The sequence below is a fragment of the Mustela erminea genome, chromosome 13, assembly GCF_009829155.1.
Source record: "Mustela erminea isolate mMusErm1 chromosome 13, mMusErm1.Pri, whole genome shotgun sequence".
Taxonomy (NCBI): Eukaryota; Metazoa; Chordata; class Mammalia; order Carnivora; family Mustelidae; genus Mustela; species Mustela erminea.
The window spans coordinates 53,172,531-53,195,710 of NC_045626.1; the positions used below are offsets into that span (position 1 = coordinate 53,172,531).

The following is a 23,180-nucleotide window of genomic DNA, read 5'->3' on the forward strand; positions in this document are numbered from 1 at the left end:
ATGTCTTTTGAGGTTAATAATATTTACATTATATGATTTACATGAGAATTAAATGTGATAGATATAGGATATCTATATCACCTGCCATACACATGACTGCTGTGCTTACAAAACAGTAATTATTATTGGGGCATCTGGGGGGCTCAGTCAGTTAAGCACCTGATCTTGGTTTTGGCTCAGATCTTATTTCGGGGTTGTGAGATCCATTCCCAAGTCAAGCCCTGCATTGGGCTCAACACTTTGGGCGGAGTCAGCTTAAGACCTTTTCTCTTTCCCTCTGCCACTGTGCATGCATACTCCCTTTCTCTCTCTCTCTCTCTCAAAAAAAAAAAAAATTATTATTATCTTGCTTGCATGTAAGCTTGTCCATGGCAAAGGTATTTTGTCTTCAAATTCCCAGTGAGATAGTGTCTGAAGTACTTGGTTCATAATAGGTACTTAATAAATATTTTTAAAAATATTTCTTGAATAAAAGAAAGAGGGAGATGTCAAATCTCATTACAAATTACACTGGAAATCATATATTGGGAATGATTAATTTTTGTTGTGAAGTACAAGTTATACTGACCAATTTATCTCTTCATTTGCTTTTTATGAAGTGCCCTAACCTGTGAATGTGTGTGTTTCATAATTCCTAGTTCTATTTCAGAATATTCATATTGACTACTTTTTGATTCAAACAGAGTTTACAGGCAAATGCTTAATTCCCCATTTTCCACCCCGAATTCTTTCACAACAGCTAAATATCAGACTTGTTTAGTATCTCCACAGAAACCATATGTTTACAATGACTCATAATTCTGAAAGAAGACTTTTAGTCTTGGAAAATTATGTGATTTGGATACTGAGAAGTTATATGAAAGTTACTTATAAAACTAAGTTACTTATAAAGATGGTTTATGAAACCCTTCCTCATTTTCCAAACTCTAAGCTAAGAGCCCAGTTAGAAAAATCAACTAATCTCTAGTAATTAGTGAGTAACAATCCAGGTGTTAAAACACTTGTGGTCATTAACAGCAAGAAGACAGTGAGGATGGCAGTGAATGGTGACAGAATATCTGTAAGCATCTTAGATACAAGATTTGTCCCTCTCTAATCTTATTTCTTTTGATATGAGTAATATTATCTTGTGATCTATTCTGTGGGTTCCTTATGGATTCTAAAATTAAATTTGATGACGTATTTAAGAACAGAGTAAGCAGAAGACTGCTTATAAAATGAGAAATGGACAGCTGGAAAAGAATTTTATATTATTAGGGTTTTAAAATTAGAATTTATACCCTTTAAAGCAAATTGTCAAGGATGGACAGGAAATTGGTATTGACGGTAAACTTGTCATATTCATCTACAATCTCTTTTGCTTCAAGCCCTGGAAAATTATGGAAACATTTTATACACACACACACATACATGTACACATGTATTGTATACGTACATGTGTATATGTACGTATACAATACATGTGTACATGTATAAGTATATACATGTATATGTGTATGTATATGCACATACATGTATATGTATACGCATGTGTACATGTATACATATACACACATGTATGTGTGTACATGTATATATATACACACACGTGTGTGTGTATGTAAGTTTTGGAAACAATATATTTTTTAAAGCCTCCACAAAAATCACCAAAAAAAAGAAAAAAAAAGAAAATGAAGAGAAAAGGAAGGAAAGACTACCACTAGCAGAAAACAGTTAATTTACCAAATCTCTGAGAGCTATAAAGCATAAGTCATTAGAAAGGGAAGGAAACAGGCTGGATAAATACATCCCATACTGAGAGAAATGAGAATGAGGGTTTCCTATGTTAATAGAGGCAGGATCAACAAGGAATCATGAAGGAAATTCCCCAGACCGATCAACTGGGCAACTATTTATGCAGTGGCTGAGAGGTTCAATGTAAGCATGTTTAGCCTCCAGGATAAAGTAGTGAATGTAGGCTCTGGGAATAGAAAGGCCCCTGGTAGCTAGTGTTAGCTAGGAAGCAAGAGGGCAGGCACACCTGACTGTAAGGAGCCTGAGTGTCTCCCATAAGCCAGATCTCATAATCAGAATTTGTACCCTTAGGTGTAGAAACAGACACTGGCAAAATGCAAATGAGAGCAGACTACAGAGAATAATCAAGCCATTGCTAAAAGTCAGCACCATCAAAAGAGAAAGACAAAATTCCAAAATAAAGAGAATACCCTAAAAGACAAGTGTAAAAGAGCAAAGGAAAGGCTATAGTAAATGACTAGTATCTTTATACACATTAGAATATTACATGCACTACACAAGAATACATTGACTAGACAAATAAATACAGAAATCGTAGACATTTAAATCATGAGTATCAAAAAGAATCAATAGTGTGGATAAACATTATTGCACGGTAGGTCTTATAACTGAGATGAAAGAGAAGTAGTGTATTAATGAGACAGGAGATAAAGGGGAGGAAATGTCCCCAAAGATAACATTAATAAACAGTAAGATAAAAAGTGTAAGAGAAAAGGTAAGAGAATTGCAAATAGTTCTTCAAGCTCCAATATCTTTTTTATAAAATCATATAAAAGAGGAGAGTGGGAGAGTAAAGAATTTAATCAGCATATCCAGAACTTAGGAGTCATTTAAGGGTTTAGTCCAAGAGTATCTTCTAAGTGTCAAAAAGAGGGACCAAAGGGTCTGAAATGACATATTTCATTTGATGTTTCAGGAAGTAAGGATAACATGCATTCTGGTAGGCTTCTGACGTAAGAAGGACAATCAGTTCTATAGGATTTCCTTCTTAAGGGTCCTAACTGACAGGGAACAGTATCTTCAAAATTCAGATTGAAACTGTCACTGAAACTATAATTTTATGCCAGCTAAAGCAACCTTTATCTTGAAAGAGGCCAGGATTTGTTTTCTGGTGAAGCAAGACATGTACCTAAGAAAAATAAAATTAAAATAAGCATTAAACTCTGGAAAATAGTGACGAGTATTTAAACATACATAACTATGAGTAATCGGCATACAATGTAAAACAAGAGGGTCATTGAGGTGAGATTCCCAGATGATCTCAGTGTGGGATCAAGCAGGCAGGGGGAGTGAAGAAGGTTGTTGGAAGAAAGTGAAAACATGTTAATATTCTTATCTTAAATTGTGGAGGAATATAGATACTGACAAATCAATACATCGATCAGTATGCTAAAGATTTAAACACAACTCCTCAAAGGCTGGAACTAACAGGAACATCAGGAGGAAAAAAAAAAAAGAAAAGAAAATTGATGAAAACTATAAAAGAAAAGAAAAAAAACCCAACAAAACATCAGGTTACAACTGACATATCTAAAGCAAAATAACAGAAATGTTTATAATAAGTGGATTTAAAAAGTAAACTAGACTAGCGGCACCTGGGTAGCTCAGTCTGTTTGGCGGCTGCCTTCGGCTTAGGTCATGATCACAGGGTCTTGGGATAGAGCCCTGCATTGGGTTCCCTGCTCAGCAGGGAGTCTGCTTCTCCCTCTCCCTCACTCTCTGTTTTTCTCTCAAATGAATAAATAAAATCTTAAAAAAAAAAAAAAAGGAAACTAGACTAATAATAACAAGAATGAAGGCAAGGAAACTATATGAGATAAAACAGAATGCATGACAAAGAGCACTGAACAAAACTAAAAGAGATACATCTGTATAGACAAAAAGGTTTAAAGCACCAAGATGGTATAATAATCATAAAAAGAACAATAGAGCTTTTTAAATACATAAGGCAAAAATAATTAGTATAAGGAGTCAAAAATCCTGTTGGGTTACCCTAAATGCATGCTTCTCAAAATCTATCTAAAAAGTGACTTAAAAATTTTTTTAAAGTAAGAATAAAAGCACTGTTTCTCAGATTTTAGTGACTATAAGATCCTAAGAAACTAGTCTTACATAATCTTTATTCTTATCTCTACTCAATCAAGATGTGCTTCCTTGGGGACCCCTAATAATTTATCAGGAATATGATTTTTTAAGTTAAGGTGGGAGATTGATTATTTTTATCTATTATAGATACTTCAAAATTTACTGTTATGCCTAATTACTTAACTATGAACATAAATATTTGACTTTTTTTCCAGGAATGATTTTTAGAAATGGAAAAGTATTAATTTGAAAACTCTAAATATACACATATACACATGGGTATGTTTGAGTGTATATATATTATATATCTAGTGTTCATATATATATATGCATACACACATACATGTGATATATATACTCAAACACCTGATTAAAATATTTCTTGGAAAAGCAAAATTATTGAGAAATCCTTGGTCCCTATTTGAGTATTTCTTTGAGACAATTAAATATCAGTATAAACATTTTCCCATAAGAATATAACAGAGGTGCCTGATTGGCTCAGTCAGTGGAACATGTAACTGTTGATCTCAGAGTTGTGAGTTCAAGCCCCATGATGATTGTAAAGATTACTTAAAAAAAAAAAGAGAGAATAATATGCACATCTAAATGATAAATTGATAAATCTTATTACTATTTAAATTTCTCCTGGTCAGTTACCCATTTGCTATTTCAAATCCTTTATAATTTAATGATGTGAAGCACAACCATCCAAATCTGGGACTACCATCAGGGCTCTCATTCCCAGAACCCCCAAGAAATATCCATCGGCACTATTTCAGGAAAATGACTTGGCTGCCAACACATTCTAAGGTACCTGTAATAATGACCTCTAATAATAGTTTCTAATAATACCTCTAATAATAGTCTCATCATATTAGTGATTACTATTTCATAATGTATAATGATAACACTACTTCAAAATCCCTTCTACAAGAATTTTTTTTTTTTTCTGACATCGTAATAGGTCCGAAAGATGGGACTGCTTATCGGAGCTATCTTGGAGGTGGAGGTGAAGACCAAGAGGCAATGACTGCCTTCTCACTTGCAAGCCATCATTATGATTTCTCTCCATTCAAATAGCCATTCATGTTACAGGAAGAACTCCTAAGTATATTGCAGCCCCGAGCTGCAATGAAAGAGAAGAGTTTCAGTTTGACTTAAGGTCATATATGCTTTTAAGGGTGTGTTCACACACCTGTGTCTAAATTTTCATTATCTCTCAGTTCCTACAGCTGTCTTGGAAAGACTGAGGGCATATGCTCTGCCTATCTGGCTTACACGTCCCAGAAGAACAGATGATGAATATTAAACAGGTACATTGGTCCTGTGTAGACATTCAGCGTCACGGAACAAAGATGCCAAATCAATGTTTTTCTGCAGACTTTTTCTTTAGAACAATTCTCTTGAGCCAAGATATTTTAGGAGCACAAAGCAAGAAAGAAGTCCTTACTGTATTTTTAACTGAAATCTGACTTCATTGGTAAGATGAAAACCTACCCCTGCGCAGACAGAGATTGGCCTCTCTAAGATGTGATCAGTCCTAAGTCATCAACATATTAATCACATTAGAAATCAATGCTCTTCACCTTCACTGTCATCATCAACATCATTTTCATAATTTTCATGTTCTTTGTAGTTATTTTTATCATTATGAGTTACATGTAAGTGTTAACTCTCTTAACTCTCTCAACCCCAGGAGGGAGGTATTATTATTATTACACCATGAATTGACAGATCAGACTAAGGCAAGAGCATTTAAGTGAGTTGCCATCTTCACAGAGTTAGTAAAGGTGGAGTCAGAACTTGGGCTCAGAACTTACTTGGAGTAAGTCCTCTTGTATTTGAAATCCGGCTTCCCCACTACAAACAGTGGGACTGAAGGCAGGTTTCTTAACGTCCCTACATCTTAGTTCCCTCATCCTTAAAAGCATGCATAATAATGGACATGCACCGTGAAGATTAATATGGGAGGGGAAGGAAGGGAAATATCAAGTAGAAAGAGGCAAGACTGGGCAAACTGGATGGCATAAGCGCTTTTTCTACACATTCTGTTACCCACAGATGTCGAAGTTACCAGGTTCTTAACACATAACCAAATTACAAAAATAAAGAGCAGGGTTTGGTGAATGCCAGTTTCTGACACAAGGTGGACTCCAGGGTAAACCATAGAGACCTGAGAGGACACAGCTATTTATCTGAGAGGAAAATGGAATTAAGAGTTCACATTTTGGTGGCAGAGAACGAAGATATTAAAATATCCTGTCATCACTGAGATAGCATGTTTTTCCAAGGAGAAGATTTATTCATTTTAATCCTCCAACTTTATACTTTCAAATCAAGAAAGTCACCTTCAGGCAGGGCTATCTGAGGATAATGAAGAGGGGGGTGGGGAAGAAGCAGATCTAGAAATTCTGACACAAGTGTTTTAATGCATAAATCAAAGTGACCTTATTTTAATGTGAGCCAGAAACAAAATAAATAAGCGAAGAGATTCTTTACACATAGAAAACTAAGTGGACAGAAATTCTAGTAATGTCCCATGAATGATTTTCTTTCAACATCAGCTGCTTCATTAGAAATAGGAAAAAAAATCTCTGACCCTAAGAGGCAATGACATTTAGATACTAGCTATCACCCGATTTTAGACTTCCTATCAAATGAGTCAACTAAAACCAGGTTATTTATAGCAAAGATTTTCTTAGTTCACAGCTTCCAGAGGTTAAATACAACAATCCAATAAGACATAGTTTGGAGATGAAAACGTCAACAGTCTTCAACAAAAAGGTGATAATAAAGACATTAAAGAGCATTCTTTTTGTTTTTGTTTTTGTTTTTGTTTTTTAAAGATTTCATTTATTTATTTGACAGAGAGATAGAGAGCACAAGTGGCAGAACGGCTGGCAGAGGGAGAGGGAGAAGCAGGCTTTCTGCTGAGTAACGAGCACGACGCAGGGCTCAATCCCAGGACCCTGAGATCATGACATGAGCCAAAGGCACCAGTTTAACGACTGAGCCACCCAACTGCCCCTAAAGGGCATTCTTTAGAACTTATTTATGAGACAATAACTTTATTTATAGGAACAGATTATTTTGAAGAAAATAAATGAAATTCATCTCTTCCCTACAATCAAATACTTACAAAACTTGAAATACTTATGAAGAGATATGCATGCAGAAGCTAAGAAGAAAATGGTTCATGTGAAATAATAATCCTTAAAGTAGGAGCTAATAGATAGTATTCTAGATCTAGTTCTATTATATGCCCAAACTGACATAAGTAGTCATCTCTTGGTAGGTCAGATCGTTGAGTAGTTCTTTCTACCTCTAATACTCTAGCTAAACACACTGTTCAGCAAGTTTTTATCACTAAAATTTCCATAAAAATGGCTGTCTGCCCTATTTAGAAGGAAGGGAGGGAGAACCTGTTATCACAGAAATAAATTTAAAGTTCCATCACTGTGAAGTTCCTAGAATTTCAGCATGACCCTCAGAAACTCAGGTTAATGAGTTAATGTTAGTCTTAATTTTGGAAGGCAAATCGATTACAAAACATCTAAAAAAGTTAATATTTTACTTAAAAATAGTTTGGCCACTTACATTATTATGCCAAATGTCTTCTCCCCCCATAGGCAAGCAATTTTGTTTAGCATTTTATCGAAAGTATCCAATCACAGCTAATCTATGTTCACCAAGCTTAACCAATATCATAAACTCCTGATTGAACCAGTGTAACATGCAGGTTTCTGAAAACCTCCGATAAAAACCATTCGTGTCATCGAGCTTATCCTTTCTTGTCCTGTCAGTGCAAACATTAGTTTTCATTGAGCACATCTTTTTTTGGGATACTGTTGGCATTCAGAAAATGTTTCCTGAATAAATTGATGAGTCACCACACCTAACACACACAGGACACGTCAGGCTATTAAAATTTCCAGATTCTGTTAAAGAGACTTTGTCTCTTACTCAGAACATTTTTCTCCTTTTTCCATCATCTAAACTTTTAAAAGTAAATCCTAGTTCCATTAGTTTTCTTGACAGTAAAAGGACTTTAAAGCTTTTCCACTTCAGAATCCCCACATTTTACCAGTGAGAATTTTCCTCTTGTTTACTTCACGGGGGTGGCCACTTGCTATTAAACAGCTTTCCCAACATCATTACATTAAAAAAAAAAAATCAATGGCAATGGTGTCTCCAGATAGGCTTTCTAATTTCAATACCATATGGTGCTAATGCATAATATCAAGAAATCTCCAAAAATTTTAATAAGATTGCTAGTTCTAGGCTTCTGGGCTGTGACTGGGTGAAATTTCTATTTTTTTTTTCTTACTGTGTAAAAAGAAATAACTAGGAAATGAAAACACTTTCTTTTTCTACCTTTCTTAACAAATACAACAAAATAAAAAACACTCAACCAACTGGAATAGAAAATTACCTGACTCTCTAACAGCTAGAGAGAATTTTAGCAACTGTACACCATTTGAAGGCGCCTGCGTTTCCTTATGGCTACTGTCACATGTGAAGAATGTGATTGGGCCCCCCGATTAGTTTATTTCATTGGCAGGTAACTCAGTTTCTAAAATGTGTACAGTTAATAATGAATGACAAGAATCTCATGGAATGAAAGCAGAGGCAGCTTGATCTGTCATCATTTGACTGGAAAACAACAGCAAGCTTAGAATGCTATATATTATTTAGGGCCTAAGTATTAATAATTGCATTAAGTGAGACAACAGATTTAACTTTGATTATTTCTTTCCAACAGCAACAAGTCAAGCACTGCTGCTCGTTACAGAGCTTTTCTTTGTTCGGTTGTATTTAAATGAAACATGACTTTATAATGCCTTACAAGACATATGTTGATTATCTAAAAACAATCTAAAGGGTATTTTTTTTTTAAAGAACCTGCAATCCGTATCTAATAATGGAGCTTACTGATAGATCCGAACACACCATAGCCCTAAGATTCCTTCCACTATCTCTTCTTTGCTTCTCCCTCCTCCTCCCCTTTCTTCTCCTCTTCCTCTCCCTTTCCCTGACAGAGCTACTGCATTTCTTTTTTAAATTATTGTTATGTAAGTCACCATACAGTACGGCATTAGTTTTTGATGTAGTGTTCCATGATTCACTGTTTGCGTAAACACCCAGTGCTCCTTGCCATCAGTGCCCTCCTTAATTTCTAAGACTCTTGCATTCCAGAGATTCTCTTCTCTCTCTCTTTTTAAAAGATTTTATTTATTTATTTGACACAGAGAGATACATAGAGAGAGGGAACATAAGTAGGGGAGTGAGAGAGGGAGAAGCAGGCTTCCTGCCGAGCAGGGGGCCCGATGCAGGGCTCAATCCCAGGACCTTGGGACCATGACCCCAGCAGAAGGCAGATGCCTAACAACTGAGCCACCCAGGCTCTTCTCTCTTGCTCCCTCCCCTCTTCCTCTTCTTGCATTCCCTCAGACGTGAGTGGAGGACTCATTGCAGTGAAGACACAGGGCTGGAGGTACAGAAGACAGAGCCAAACCTTCATTTCTGTTTCTTAGCTCCGTGAAATTCCCCCAAATATGCTGTTTTTCTTGTTGCCTTCAACATCACCTTGTATTTTTTTTTTTTTTAAATTATGTGTAATGAAGAGAGCTCGCTGTAGTTGGTACATTTGACTGGATCAGGCATAAACTTGCCAGAAGTGAAAGTTAACAAAAGTACAATAAAGACCTCATCTACCAAGGTATTTAAAACCTAATTTATACCTTGCAAGTGTTAAAACTGTATTTTCATGTGTAGAATAGACACAAAATGAGGAATTAACATGATGAAGAAAAACAAAAGAAAAAAAATCCTAATTTGAAAGAGCTAAGTTTTGGAAAACACAGGTCTTTCATAATCTTAAGGTGTCATTTCTAAAATCTTGTACCCTTACGTAAATACTCTGCTCTCTGCATTTATATTACATCATCCTCCCATTTTCCTCTCTCACACACTTTTGTCCTCTTTATTTCTTCATAGTGTTTATCACAATTTGTTATTATATAGCGAGTGCTTGTTGGCTGATGTCCGTTTCCTTCATAGGACTGAAGGAGGGTGTGAGGGCAGGAACTGGTTCTGCTCAGTTCAGATCTCCCGTAGATATTGGTTGAATTAATGTATGAATGGATTACTTTTATGCTCTGCTACCCAAAGAGCCATGGTTAAAGAATGAGATTTGGTCCCAGGGTACCAGGCTGACTTCGTCAGTGGAGCCCAAGACTATTGATTGATTTTGGGGTCATGAGTTTGAACCCTATATTGGGTGTAGAGACTACTTAAGGAAATAGAATAATATTTAAAAAAAGAATGAGAGCACCTGGGTGGCTCAGTTGGTTGGGCGACTGCCTTTGGCTCTGGTCATGATCAGATTCCTGGGATCAAGTCCCACAACCAGCTCCCTGCCTGCTTCTCCCTCTCTCTCTCTGTCTCCCACTCTCCCTGTTTGTGCTTTCTCTCTCCATCAAATAAATAAAAATCTTTTTAAAAAAGAGTGAGATTTTTTCCCTTAGGTATTTTATCATCTAAATGCATAACTAATGCAAATATGTCAAGGGAATGAATTAAATAAATCAGTTAAGTAGCCAGTGATATTTCTGTAACACTTATTTAAAAGGTGTTCAATTCTAAGTAGAGAAGAGCCATGATTGAAATCAACATTCCCATTGATGTTTAACTCCCTAGATTTTATAGATGATACCAGGAAAAGCAAGCTATTTAGGAGTATATAGATGCCAAAGCCATATGGAAATTTAAGCTAGCTATTAGATCAATTTTGCAGGTCATTTAGGGATTCTGTGAAGGAAAGCATTTGGTCAAGAGCTCTGAACTATAAGAAGTGGCAAGTTTACTTAATCCCAGTTTAAACAGGCTATGCAAACACACAGAATGAGAAGCCACCCATGGTGGATTACCGCTAGACACTGAGGGCGATGGTGTGACGGCTGTGAAATGGGTCATATGGTTTTCAACACTGGAAGTTTTCCTATGCATTGAAAACAACATACTTCCCTGGGTGCTTTTTAGGTTTCTAAGTTTAAGGGAAGCTGAATGCTTTTTTCAGGGAAATAAGTTATCAAAAGCTTGAGACTTGACTGTTACAGTGAAATCTAATCTTTACTACCCTCACACAGATCCTTCCGGAAAGGTTATTCTGTATAAGTAATGCAATTAACACTGAAATGTTGAGAGACTGAAACTCCTCCAATCAATAACTGAGGCAAGAAGGGCCAGCATTGGATCAGCTGTTGTGACTAACGAAGCTCCGAAGGACACACTTGCCAAGTTACGCTCATTTATATGTAAAAAAATCAGTTGAATAGCTAGCCCAGTTTAAGACCAGTGGTCATGAAGCACACTCTGAATCTCTGAGGAGGGGCCCATGGTTTGGTATTTTCAATCTCTCCCCACGATGACTCATGAGCAACCTAGGCTGACCATCTCCAATGTAGCTGAAAGTGTCAAGGTGAAGTAAAGCTTGTCATGTTTCACAGACTGGATCTGATTCCTCTGAATCTCCATTTTTCAGGTGGAAAAACGGTGCACCAAGGAGGTTATATAATGAATTTGGTGGTACCTATGTCACAATTTTAAAAGACAAAGATGGTCTCTTTAACTTCCTCGGAAGTACTTATACATGAGCTGGTGACCTCGTATTCAGTGATGCTTGCTGACTGGAGGAATGGAGGTTTAAGGGAGGAAGGTGGAGATGGGGATGGAAGTATGGATATGTGTTTCCTTACAACCTGAGGACCCTTATGGAACACCAGTCTGCCAAGCCCAGGTTTAGAGGCCTGTGAGAATGTGACAAAGACCCCCAATTCCGTCCCTTTGTGGACAGGTTAGCAGTTCTTTATTTTATGGCCACACATTATATTCCTAAACTTCGGCTGTTTTGCAAAGAAGTCATTTTGTTCATAAAGCTTAGGTATTGGAGTATGATTTGGTAAGTGAAAAGACCATCATCACTGCATGAAGGCACCAGAAATAGAGCTGTACTTGTGGGGACCAATTAGAAGCATCCATTACCTATGTAAATTCAAGGCAAACCAAAGGTGGAAGGGGTAGATTTGAGCTATTTGCCTCATTAGGCATGTGCTCACCATCTAGCCTCCAGCAACTTTTGGACAGAAGGGATCTAGAAGAGAGAGAACTTTGGTGGCAGGTGTGTGTGTGTGTGTTGGAATGCTTTCCGCAGATATGAGTCACGGGGTCACTTTTGGGTTTCTTTCTTTCTTCCCCACCCCCCAGCTCCCGGCTCTAGGATCTGGTCCTTAAAGAAGAAAAATCCTGCATATGTAGTGAAGTGGTAGGAGCAGAGGTAGACAGCTCTAGCCAGGGGGAGGAAACACCCAGAAAGAAAGCTGCCCTTCTGAGTTTTACATGTTGAAGTCCTTACTAAATTTCATCTATCATCTACTTCCGCATGAATCGGAAGTAAATTGAATGTGTTTGTCCAACTTTGAAGTAGATGAGATTCACTAGCTTATTAACAATGAGATTTCTGAAACTCACCACCAAGGTCTCCAATTCTGTAAATCTGAGTGGAGCCAGGAATCTATGATTTAAACAATCTCCATTGAGGGCGCCTTAAACGTTTTGAAAAAACAGGGGCCCAAACCAACCACCAACCAGCAGATGTATCTCTCATACGAAGTTCCTGTCATAGTTTAATTAAATGCTCATCAAATTCTTCTTTGTTAAAAACGTTAAGAAACAAGACAAAAATAAAGAGAGTACCTTAAGCTGCATGAAGAGTCATTTGTTTTCCCCTTTAATTACAGTTTTAAGGAAAATTTCTGATTTGATTTTGTTCTATGAGAAATGCTTTATGACGTTTAGTCAAAGAGCTACATTCCTATTTCCCAGGAACAATAGACTTCAAGTTCTTTATGCCTAATAATAGACATATTGCAATACTTTCCTCTATAAAATTTGCTTTTGAGGAACCTGGATTTAATTTTAAATCCCACTTCACTGTGCCACACTGTTGCTCTTTGTGAAGTTTCTTATTAAAGATAACTGGAATTATTTAAAGTAAAACATAAATGAAGGAAATGAGCAGGACTTTTCCAGATGGCTATTTTTCTGGTTTTCGGTCTTTTGATATGATGGAGGAAATGTATGTTTGGAGAAGTAGAAAGTGACAGAGATTGTCCAAACTCCAGCCAGGTTCCCTTGAATCCTTTCCCCCGTAGGCATCAACCTTGGCCTATAAAGACTTGAACAAACATGGATGGTTTCTAACCGTTCAAGCCTGCATCCCAAGGTGATCAGAACGCCGGGAAGTGCCTGCCTGAGAAAACTCAAGACCACCCAAAGAACTGACGGCTTGTTCCAGTGACACCTGAAGACAGGGCCCCAATGTCCTAGCCTCTGGAGGACAGAAGCACCTTAACGTTGATAAGTATCAGCAAACCACAAGGTGTCACATGGACCAACCTCTTATAAGTTCTCACTTCCCTGAGTACACAACCCTCCTTGCCCTCTCCTTACCCCCTCATTCTTCCTTTAAAATGACCAGGCAGCTTGGTACAAACTGAAGCTGAGTTCAGTTACACGGGACTCTTTTCCTGATTGCAATACCATATTACTGAATAAAGTTTATACTTACCGTGTTAGCTAGTGTCTAGTTTGGTTTGTCTTTGACAGTAGGCATGGCACTAGATTTCACATGTAAGACCTCTGTAGACTGCCTCCAGCTTTGCACATGGGGGAACTGAGGTTCTGACAGATTTAGTGGCTTGGGACAGTTAGGCAGATGGCATCAGAACAAGATTCCCATGGAGACCTGCCTGGTTCCAGGAGCATATACTTTATCTGGGGCTGGCTTCACAGGCTCCCCAGGGGCCACACACTTGGAAGGGCTCCCACGCTTGGACTCTTGCTCTGCTGTAGGTGCCTGGAAATTTGTAGTCCTTTTGGAGGAAGGGGGCCCTCATTTTTATTTTGCACCAGGCCCTGCAAATCAGATCACTCGCTTCCCTTCCATGGCCTGCTTCCATTTAGGATTCTCCCAAACCTATCATGTCTTTGCAATCACAGTATTCATGATTTGAATTTGAATCCAGGTGTTTTCTTTTTTTCATTTAATTTATCCTAAAGATTTTCTTTATGGGAAAAATGATTCTTCACAAGAGCCTGTTTAACGATCTCTCCTTTGCTAAAATTAGGTATGTTCTGTTCTTTTTAAAACTTGTTTTTATATAATTGACTATCAAGGCAAGGGGCAAGTATCAGGATGGTTAATGGAGAACACTGTAAGGGCCTACTTAGCCAGAGCGAGCCATTATGTTGTTTATGCAGTAAACTTAGATTGACCCTGCCCCCCCCCCCCCCAGGAACTTACTTAGAAACAAGTCTGGGAAACCAGTAAAATATGACTGACCAGCCCCTGATAACAGAGCCCATATACCAGGACGTGTCAGGTCAGGGGGAGGTGACAGAGCCCAGAATACAAGGATGAGCCACATCCAATCAGGAAAATACCTCCCTAACCACCCAAGAATGTGGGCCCTGCCTTTTGGGCACCAATTCTGACCAGAGTAATAGGCTAGTTCAAATAACTACTATAGGGTGAATTGTAATTCAGTTGGCCACCTGTGTGTGACCAGGCTCAACCGCATGGCCTTTACTCTATAAAAGTTAGTCTGTGAGACTGGGAGGGGTCGTCTCTTTGCAAGAGACGGCCCTGGCTGGTCAGTTTGATTCTCGATGCTTGGCGCGAAATAAAGCTTTGCTTGACCTTCGCTTTGTATCAGTCTCGCTCCTTTGATCAATGACCCAACAAACACAACACACACTCAAAACTGTAGGTTACAAGTCTACAAATCTAGAGGGTTTTCTGTACTCACAGGAGGCAAATATAGAAGAGATCGTTCTATATCGTTCTATATATACCAGAAGAAAATTACTGTGGCAGTCCAGGCAGTCTTGGTATAACTGCATGGTAGAATTAAATGGGCAAATGAAGAAAAGAGAAGGAAAATACTACTTGCAGAATCTTTCCAAATGTCAACCTCTTTAAAAATCAAGAAGCTAATTATTTACTGCACAGACAAGTCACCAAGGCAGAAAAAAAAATATGGGTGTTCTTGAGGTTTGATTATTTTCCCCAAGCAGTGATTATATGCATCAGCATCCAATTCACTTACATGCTAATTAGAGGCTTTATCTTCATTGAAGAATCTGCTTCCTTTGTTTAATTCAGCAAAACCAGCTTACATCAGAAGCTTGCTACTCAGAAAACCTTGATCCTCTCCTTATCAGAGAAGAAACTTCTTTACACTTAGGACAAGACTCTCTGTTTATACTTAGTCTAGATCTAGAGTTCCATCCATACACATAAATTTAATAACATATGAAAATCATTTGAGAGCAAAGCCTTCTGTCAATTTCTGTTTTACAAACTTTACAAGCTGTGTTACTTTGCTGTTTCTTTTTTATCATGGGGCTTCCTACTCGGAATTCACCATGCTTCATCTCAGTCCCTGTCCCAAAAGAAAACAAAACGGATTTTTCCATTTAAAGACAGAGGGATTTTTCTCAGATGACCTCAGACCATAATTACCTGATCCAGTCAAACAACCTGAAATTAAGTCTTGCAATTTATTCTGATCTGACCCCTCTTCTTTCTTATTTCCATTCCCTTTTGAATTCTCGATTAGCTCTATTGTGCTTACTGAAGGAATTTCTTTTGAAAGTGATTACAGACTTTGCTATGAGCTTGGTTTGATCGAATAATTTGGTAACCTAAACGAAACCTACATTGGGCAGAAACCGGAAAAGAAGGCCATTTGTGCCAAATAATTGCCTTTTGTTTATTTTTGAAAGGTAGAGATTGGAGAATGCCCCACCCTCCTTCTCCCTGCTGGGGGCCATCTGAACTGTGAAACAGTGCAAGGACACTATGTGACGCCCTGCGGTGGGGTGCGGAAGCTGCTCCATGTAGCTTAGGATAAGAAGGCAGAGAGGTTTCCAATGAACACGGCGCATTGAAGAATATAGGCTGTCTGCCATCCACTAAATCTGGTTTGATTTCTCCATTCAACTGCTGTCTGTCTCTTTAGAGCAAAGCCCAAATAACAAAGTGTGAGTAAAGCTGTTCTCTACACTCTAAAATGTTAAGTAAAAATGATGTTACTAATTAACTTAGTTGAATTAACCAGTAACTTAATCATTCAATTAATATAAGCATTTTAGTGCTATACATTTTCCTGTAAGTATGGCTTTAACTGTGTTTCACAAGTTTTGATGTGTTGGACTTTTATTCTCATTCCATTCAAACTGATTTTAAATTGCCCCAGGGACATTTTCTTTGACCAACTGTTATTTAGTAGTGTGGTTTTTCTATTCCAGCTTTGTTGAAATGTAGATGACATATAATATTGTGTAAGTTTAAGGTGCACTGTGATATGAATTCATGTATGTATATACTGTGAAACACAATGGCTACAATAGGGACAATAAGGTTAGTGAATATATCCATCAATCCACCTAGTTACAATTTTTGTGTTTGTGTGTGTTGGGAACTTTTTAGATGTACTCTCTTAGCAATGTTCAGATATATAGTACAGTATTATAAATATAGTCACCCCACTGTATAATACTTCCCCAGAACTCAATTGGTTTATAACTGGAAGCTGATACCCTTAGACCACACTGACCTATTGCTCGGCCTCTCTTTGCCCCTTGGCAACCACAGATCTACTTTCTGTAGATTGTTTTTTTTTTTGAGATTCTACACATAAGTGAGATCATATAGTATTTGTCGTTTTCTGTTTGACTTATTTAACTTAGCATAATACCCTCAAGGTCCATCCATGTTGTTGCAAATGTCAGCATTTCTTGCCTTTTTATGACTGAATAATATTTCACTGGATAACACGTCGCACTTCTTTATTCATTCATCTGTCAATACACACTTAGGTATTTTCCCCAAGTCTTGGCTATTATAAATAATGCTGCAATGAACAGATATCTCTTTAAGACAATAATTTCATTTCCTTCAAATATATACTTAGAAGTGAATGGAATTACTGGATCCTATGGTAGTTCCATTTTTAATTTTTTATTTTTCAGTCCTACTTGTAGCCTTCATTTTCCCTTCAATTTTTCAGTTACACAAGCCAAAAAATTTCTTCTACATTTTAAGTTAATATGAATTAGATTTTCTGTTACTTGCAGCTGAAATGATCACAGCTGACATAGCTATTTTCATCATATAATGCACATTGACATATACCTGAGTGTGTTTGGTACTCATTTTTGTTCCTGCAAGTACTGTGTCCATTCTTGTGTCAACATTAAATGGCTTCAGTTTCAGTGCTTTATCCTTCATGTTAGGAAACTCTTACTCAGTTCCATGTTTCCTAACACGGATTCCCGCTCCTCTCTCTTTACACTAACTTACCACTTCCTTTGGGAAGAGAAGGGATTTATTTGATTGATCAAATGAAGCTCTTGTCTCTGTGTCTGGAACCTGCAGAGTCTGCAAGCAGGTGACCTCTCTCTCAGCTACTTTCCGAGGTAAGAGTCCTGGTAATGCTTTCCAGCTCTGTAGACACCGCGATGCACTTTCCCCAGTTGTTCTGCCTGTGACCCAGTGAGTAAGTTAAATTTGAGGGAAGAACCAGGAAGCCCAGGCTGCATTCTTCATTCTGGGTTTATTGCCAGTGAAGGAAATTGTATTTTAATTCTTAACCAGCTCATGAATTTATTCACAATTGTTTCACAATTAGGAAAGATGCCTGGGGGTTGGTGTTGAAAACCACCTACAGTGTGTTTTGGGAACTGGTAGAGAAAATATCCTTCCTTCCTTTCTTTCTTTCTTTCTTTTTTTTTTTTTTTCCCCCTACTTCTCCCTCCAATTTTCTTAGCTCTTCTTTCCCATTTCCTCTTTTAGAAAAATTTTCAGGCCAATTTTTCAGAACTGACAAAAACTTCTAGAGGGTGCCTGGGTGGCTCAGTTGGTTGAGCGTCTGCCTTTGGCTCAGGTTATGGTCCCAGGGTCGTAGGCTGCTCAGCATGGAGTCTACTTCCTGCCCTCCCTCTGGCCCTCCTCCCACTTGTGCTCACTCTCTCTCAAACAATAAAATAAAATCTTATAAAAATAAAATCTTAATAAAAAAAACCCAAGACCTCCTCCTGGGCCTTTTATTGGGATTGTAGGGTGTTAAATTAAAGAGTAACATTAGAAGAACTGGTATCCTAAATAGAGTTTTCCTAGCCAGGAGCTTCACATATTTTTTATTTACTCAGGGTGTCTATGTACTTCCCAAATGCGTAATAATTTTCTTCAATGAGTTTTATGAGTCTTTGTATATCTATTCCTAGGTTATTTTAGGATACTGATTACCATAGTGAAGGGAATTTAAGAAATTTTTTCTAATTGAGGTTAGAAGGTGTATAGGAAAACTACTGTTTGCTTATTGATTTCTAGTCTGGCCAATGTGATTAAGTCTTTTATTAGTTTTAATTCTTAGTTTTCTATTAACCTTTGATTTTCACAAATACAATAATATTATCTTAAGTAATCAAAGTTCATTCCTCTCATCCCACTACACTTCTTGGATTAATTGCCAATACATCCTGGTGTTAATAATTTTCACTGATATGCAGTTTAAGTCCTACCGTTGATAATGATGCTTGCTCCAGCAAGTTAGATAACATTTTCTCTATTCTTTGTTCACTATTTCTTTCAAAATCAGCAGTGGGTTTTATATTAATTTTTTTTTTTAAGCAACAACCATACATTTTTTTCTTCCTTTCTTTGTTAACATGAGAAATAACAATAGATATCTAAATCAAACTACCTTAGAATAATTAATATAAACTACACTTTGTCAACATACTCAATTCTTTTTTTAACATATCTAATTCTTTAGGTGCATTGCTATATTTTAATTACTAATAGCTTATTTAAGAGTTTTATATCCATATACATTTTTTTTTTTTAAAGATTTTATTTATTTATTTGAGAGAGAGACCGTGAGAGAGAGCATGAGCGAGGAGAAGGTCAGAGAGCGGAGAAGGTCAGAGAGCGAAGCAGACTCCCCATGGAGCTGGGAGCCCGATGCGGGACTCGATCCCGGGACTCCGGGATCATGACCTGAGCCGAAGGCAGTCGTCCAACCAACTGAGCCACCCAGGCGTCCCTCCATATACATTTTTTAAAGTTTATTTATTTACTTGAATAATCTCTACACCCAATGTCAGGCTCGAACTCACGACCCCAAGACTAAGAGTCACATGCTCTTCTGACTGAGTCAGCCAGGCACTCCTGCATCAGTGTTTATGAACGAGATTGGATTACAGTTTTTCTTTTTGAATGTGTCTTCTCTCCTCTAGTTTGGTATAGAGTTTTGCTTGCTTTTCCTAACTAGCCAAGATATTTGCAATCTTTTTCTATTATCTGGATATGGTTTTATATCAGAAATAACTTATAAACATCAATTCTTTGTATTATATAAACAGAATTATATAAACAACATATATATAGTACCAATACTATATTAACATTGAATATATTATTTTTATTTTTAAATATAAAATTATCTATTTTTTAAAGTGTAGTAGGAATAACCTAGAAAAACTTTCTGAACTTCACGCTTATTTTATGGATAGATTTTTGACTACCTTAATTTCTTCTGTGATTATTGTTTTCTTAAAATTTTATGTTCCATTAGTCAATTTTGAAAATGTATATATTTTAGAAAAATAATAATTGCATCCAAAATTGTCCAATGTATACAAGGTAATTTTTTATGCTTTCTTCAATCCACCCCCCAAATAGTTACATCTTTATTTTAATTTTTTTAGATTTATTTATTTATTTATTTATTGTGCATGAGTAGGGGGGTGCAGATAAAGGAGAAAGAAAGAATCTCAAGCAGACTCCCTGCTGAGCACAGAGCCCAAGACCTGGAGCTCCATCTCATGACCCCGCAATCATGACCTAAGCCAAAAATCAAGAGTAAGAAGCTTAACCAACTGAGCCACCCAGGCACCCCATCCCTATTTTTATTTCTAACATAATTTATTTTTAGAGTTTCCCTTTTCTTTTTGATCAGCCTTGCAAGGGTTTCACTTTACTGGGCATTTTAAGGAACCAGGCTCGGTTTAGTGTTCCAACTCTATTATTGTTCATTTTTCTGTTCTGATCATTGCTATCTCCTCTGCTTTTTAGTTTTGAAAATTCTTCAAATATACTGACTTTATGGTAATATTATTTTTCTGATACATTCTGTTTTTAGATCGCAGATTATGTATATTATTCGTATCTACTCTGTCTAGTTATATCAGAATATATAGTAGAAAATAAGAAAATAATTATGAGAGCTTAGTCTTGATGGCTCAACTGATCTTTTTCCCTTCTCTTTTTTTTTTTTTTTTTTAAAGATTTTATTTATTTGACAGAGATCACAAGTAGGCAGAGAGGCAAGCAGAAAGAGAGAGAGAGGAGGAAGGAGGCTCCATGCCGAGCAGAGAGCCCAATGCAGGACTCCATCCCAGAACCCTGAGATCATGACCTGAGTGGAAGGCAGAGGCTTAACCCTCTGAGCCACCCAGGCACCCCTTCCCTTCTCTTGTTTAAGTAAAATAGCTTAAGGTGCAAGTCTTCCTAGTGATTACAATTATTCCTATAACCACTCTATTTCTATTAGATTTGTCCAATCTTCTTCCCTTCCTTTGCTTTAACTCCCAACAAAGAAATCATAACACAGACTATCAACTTATCTAGCTCTTGGACATTTACTCATTCAGTGAACAATGGTCGAAATACATATACACACACACATCCTGAGAGCTAGCACTGCACTGGGTGCTGGGGGACTTGCAAGCAACTGAAACAAAGCCCTTCCATAAAAGGAGCCTCCACTGGGGTGGTGGAGAAGAACACACATGTGCAGAATGTTCTGAGACTCTGCTTTCAGCGAAGGGGTATACTCAGTGTCCTAAAACCAAGACGAGCTATCAGGGGACAAGTGCTCAGGAAGCACCACTATAGTCCTGAGGAACCAAGCAATGGAAAAGGTGGAAGAAACAAGTACCAAGCATAGAAATGGTGCTCAGGCACACGGCCTTAGTTCATAACCATGTGTAGTGCACCCTTCATCCGGCTTTGACATGACACAGTAAGGGAGGCAGGGTAAATCCTAAATGCTAATGACGAGTCCCCAGTGTCACATATGCTTGTGAATTTTAGATACCACTTCTTGAGGGACAGGGGAACCAATAATGCTTAAGAATAGATGATATGAAATAAAAGCCTGTGGTTTCAGAAGTAGAAAGGCCATTTAAATTAAACTGTAAATTAAATCTTGAGTTTTAAATTACTTCCAAGACTTTTAGCCATGCTTCCTAAAGTCAATTATAGTCATTTATTATTGAATTTGTGAGTGCAATGTATTTAATTCAACTCAGCAATTTGGATTTAGTTTTGAACTTTTGGTTTCACCCAAAGAAACACGCAGATGACAGAAAGTTATCGATACTTAAAATAATTTAAATACAACCTATTTCTCATTATGTTCATTGCCTCTTTAACCCCAATATTCAAACATCAAGGTAAAGGAAGATTTAAAAGCAGTAATTAAACCAAAAAACATGCTTAACTTAAAAAAAAAAATTCAAAGTTTTTTTTTTTTTTTTTTTTTTTTAAAGCAAGAATAGTGGTAGCATAAGACAGAAAAAAGAAATAGATTCCTTATGTCAACACAGAGATGAGCCTATTCGGTGCCCAGGTAGCTACAATATTAAAAAATTACTGACATAATTATAGGTTGTACAGAATGGTGAAACTTCCTGAGAGCCACCCTCCCCCTCCCAACACACACACACACACACACACACCCCGTCCTCCTCTGAATTCACTTCTTTTTACAGCCATTCTCTGAACGTCCTGTTGGAAGAAATCAGTCGTCTTCTCAGCTGTGGTGTCCCCAAGTCCTGCATGTGTCAACTTTCTATATCCTGAGGCTGTCGTAAGAAACCAGGAAAAGAGACCAGGAAATCTCGTTTGTCTCTGGAAATCTTACAACGGACCATTGCATTTCCTTTAGCTCTTTGACTCATGCTGGCCAGAAGTGTGCTCCCACTCTTGCAGGAAGAAAACACGAAGGACCAGCAATACTTCTCTTCAGCCGGCAGAGGGAAGAGAAGAACAGAATTTCACAGATCTAGGGATGCACTGCTTATCCTCACAGACAAAAACCCAAAATGAACTCCTTATTTTCCTTCATTTCTTTAAAAAAATAGACCCAGAAAAATAACATTTTTGAAGAAAGACATTTCCCAGGGCTTATGCTATCGGAACAAATGGATCTAATTCAGGACTTGATATTTCTGATGTAAAGACTTCCAGACAGACCCAAACTGGGTCTGAGAGGAGGGGCCAATGTGTGTGGCCAAGGTTCAAATGTGAGTCAATTTGTAGATGGATTCAGAGTTCATAGCTCTCAGGAAGAACAAGATTTGTGCATTTTGTGATCGCTGTTTGTTTTTAATGAATATTCCAGTCACGTTCCAGTAATTCAAAATAAGATGCTCTAGATTTCCTCTAACACTCCTGCCCCTGAAACTTAGAAAGAAAATCACATAGGCTTTATTAAAAGCAACCCAATGCCAGTACTTGTTTTAAAACTGCCTGCCTAAAACACGGCCCCACTCGATTACAATTGCCTCTTTGCTGAAGCAAAACACACACTGCACTTAGAGTCCACTTCAGCCTGAACCCCTTCTGAAAGGAAAGGGAGAGCCCAGTAGTGGGGAATGGAATGTAATTCACGATTCAGCCTTTCTATAAGCCCTGACACTCCCATTAGGTTTAAATGGAATCACACAGGGAATGTTCCACAAGCTGTTGTTACCAGGGAAAAGGGATTTGAAGATGCCTGCCTTCTAGCAGAGGCCCCGGAGTCCAGACCTGCAGAGAGGACAGACATTCCTCGATGTCTCCCTTGCCCTTTTCATCCCTTCCCTTTTTCCAGTTTATATGTTTCCACGACCCCAAATGGATGGCAGTGTCTTCTTCCTCACCATTACAAATAAAGGGATTTCAAGGTTTGTTTCCAGTGCGGAGGGGACACAGGTGATGGTGGTGGTTGTACACTGTGAATGAATATACTAAAAACTTTGAAAGGTACCTTTTAAGTGGGTGAATTGTGTGGTATGTGCATTAATTCTTAATAAAGCTGTTGAAAAAAGGATTTTTTGGGGTGCCTGGGTGGCTCAGTGAGTTAAGCCTCTGCCTTCGGCTCAGGTCATGATCTCGGGGTCCTGGGATC

The 23,180-nt window shown here is 37.6% G+C and overlaps 1 protein-coding gene and 1 long non-coding RNA gene across 5 annotated transcripts in view; one reads left to right on the forward strand and one right to left on the reverse strand.

Moving 5' to 3' along the window:
- The window catches only part of DLGAP1 (DLG associated protein 1), an 876,459-nt gene that overhangs the window by 519,501 nt on the left and 333,778 nt on the right, over positions 1-23,180 (reverse strand). The window lies entirely within an intron of this gene.
- Positions 15,727-22,940, forward strand: LOC116572483. Its single transcript, XR_004278358.1, has 3 exons — positions 15,727-15,984; positions 17,381-17,501; positions 21,781-22,940. It is a non-coding gene; the product is annotated as an uncharacterized LOC116572483 (long non-coding RNA).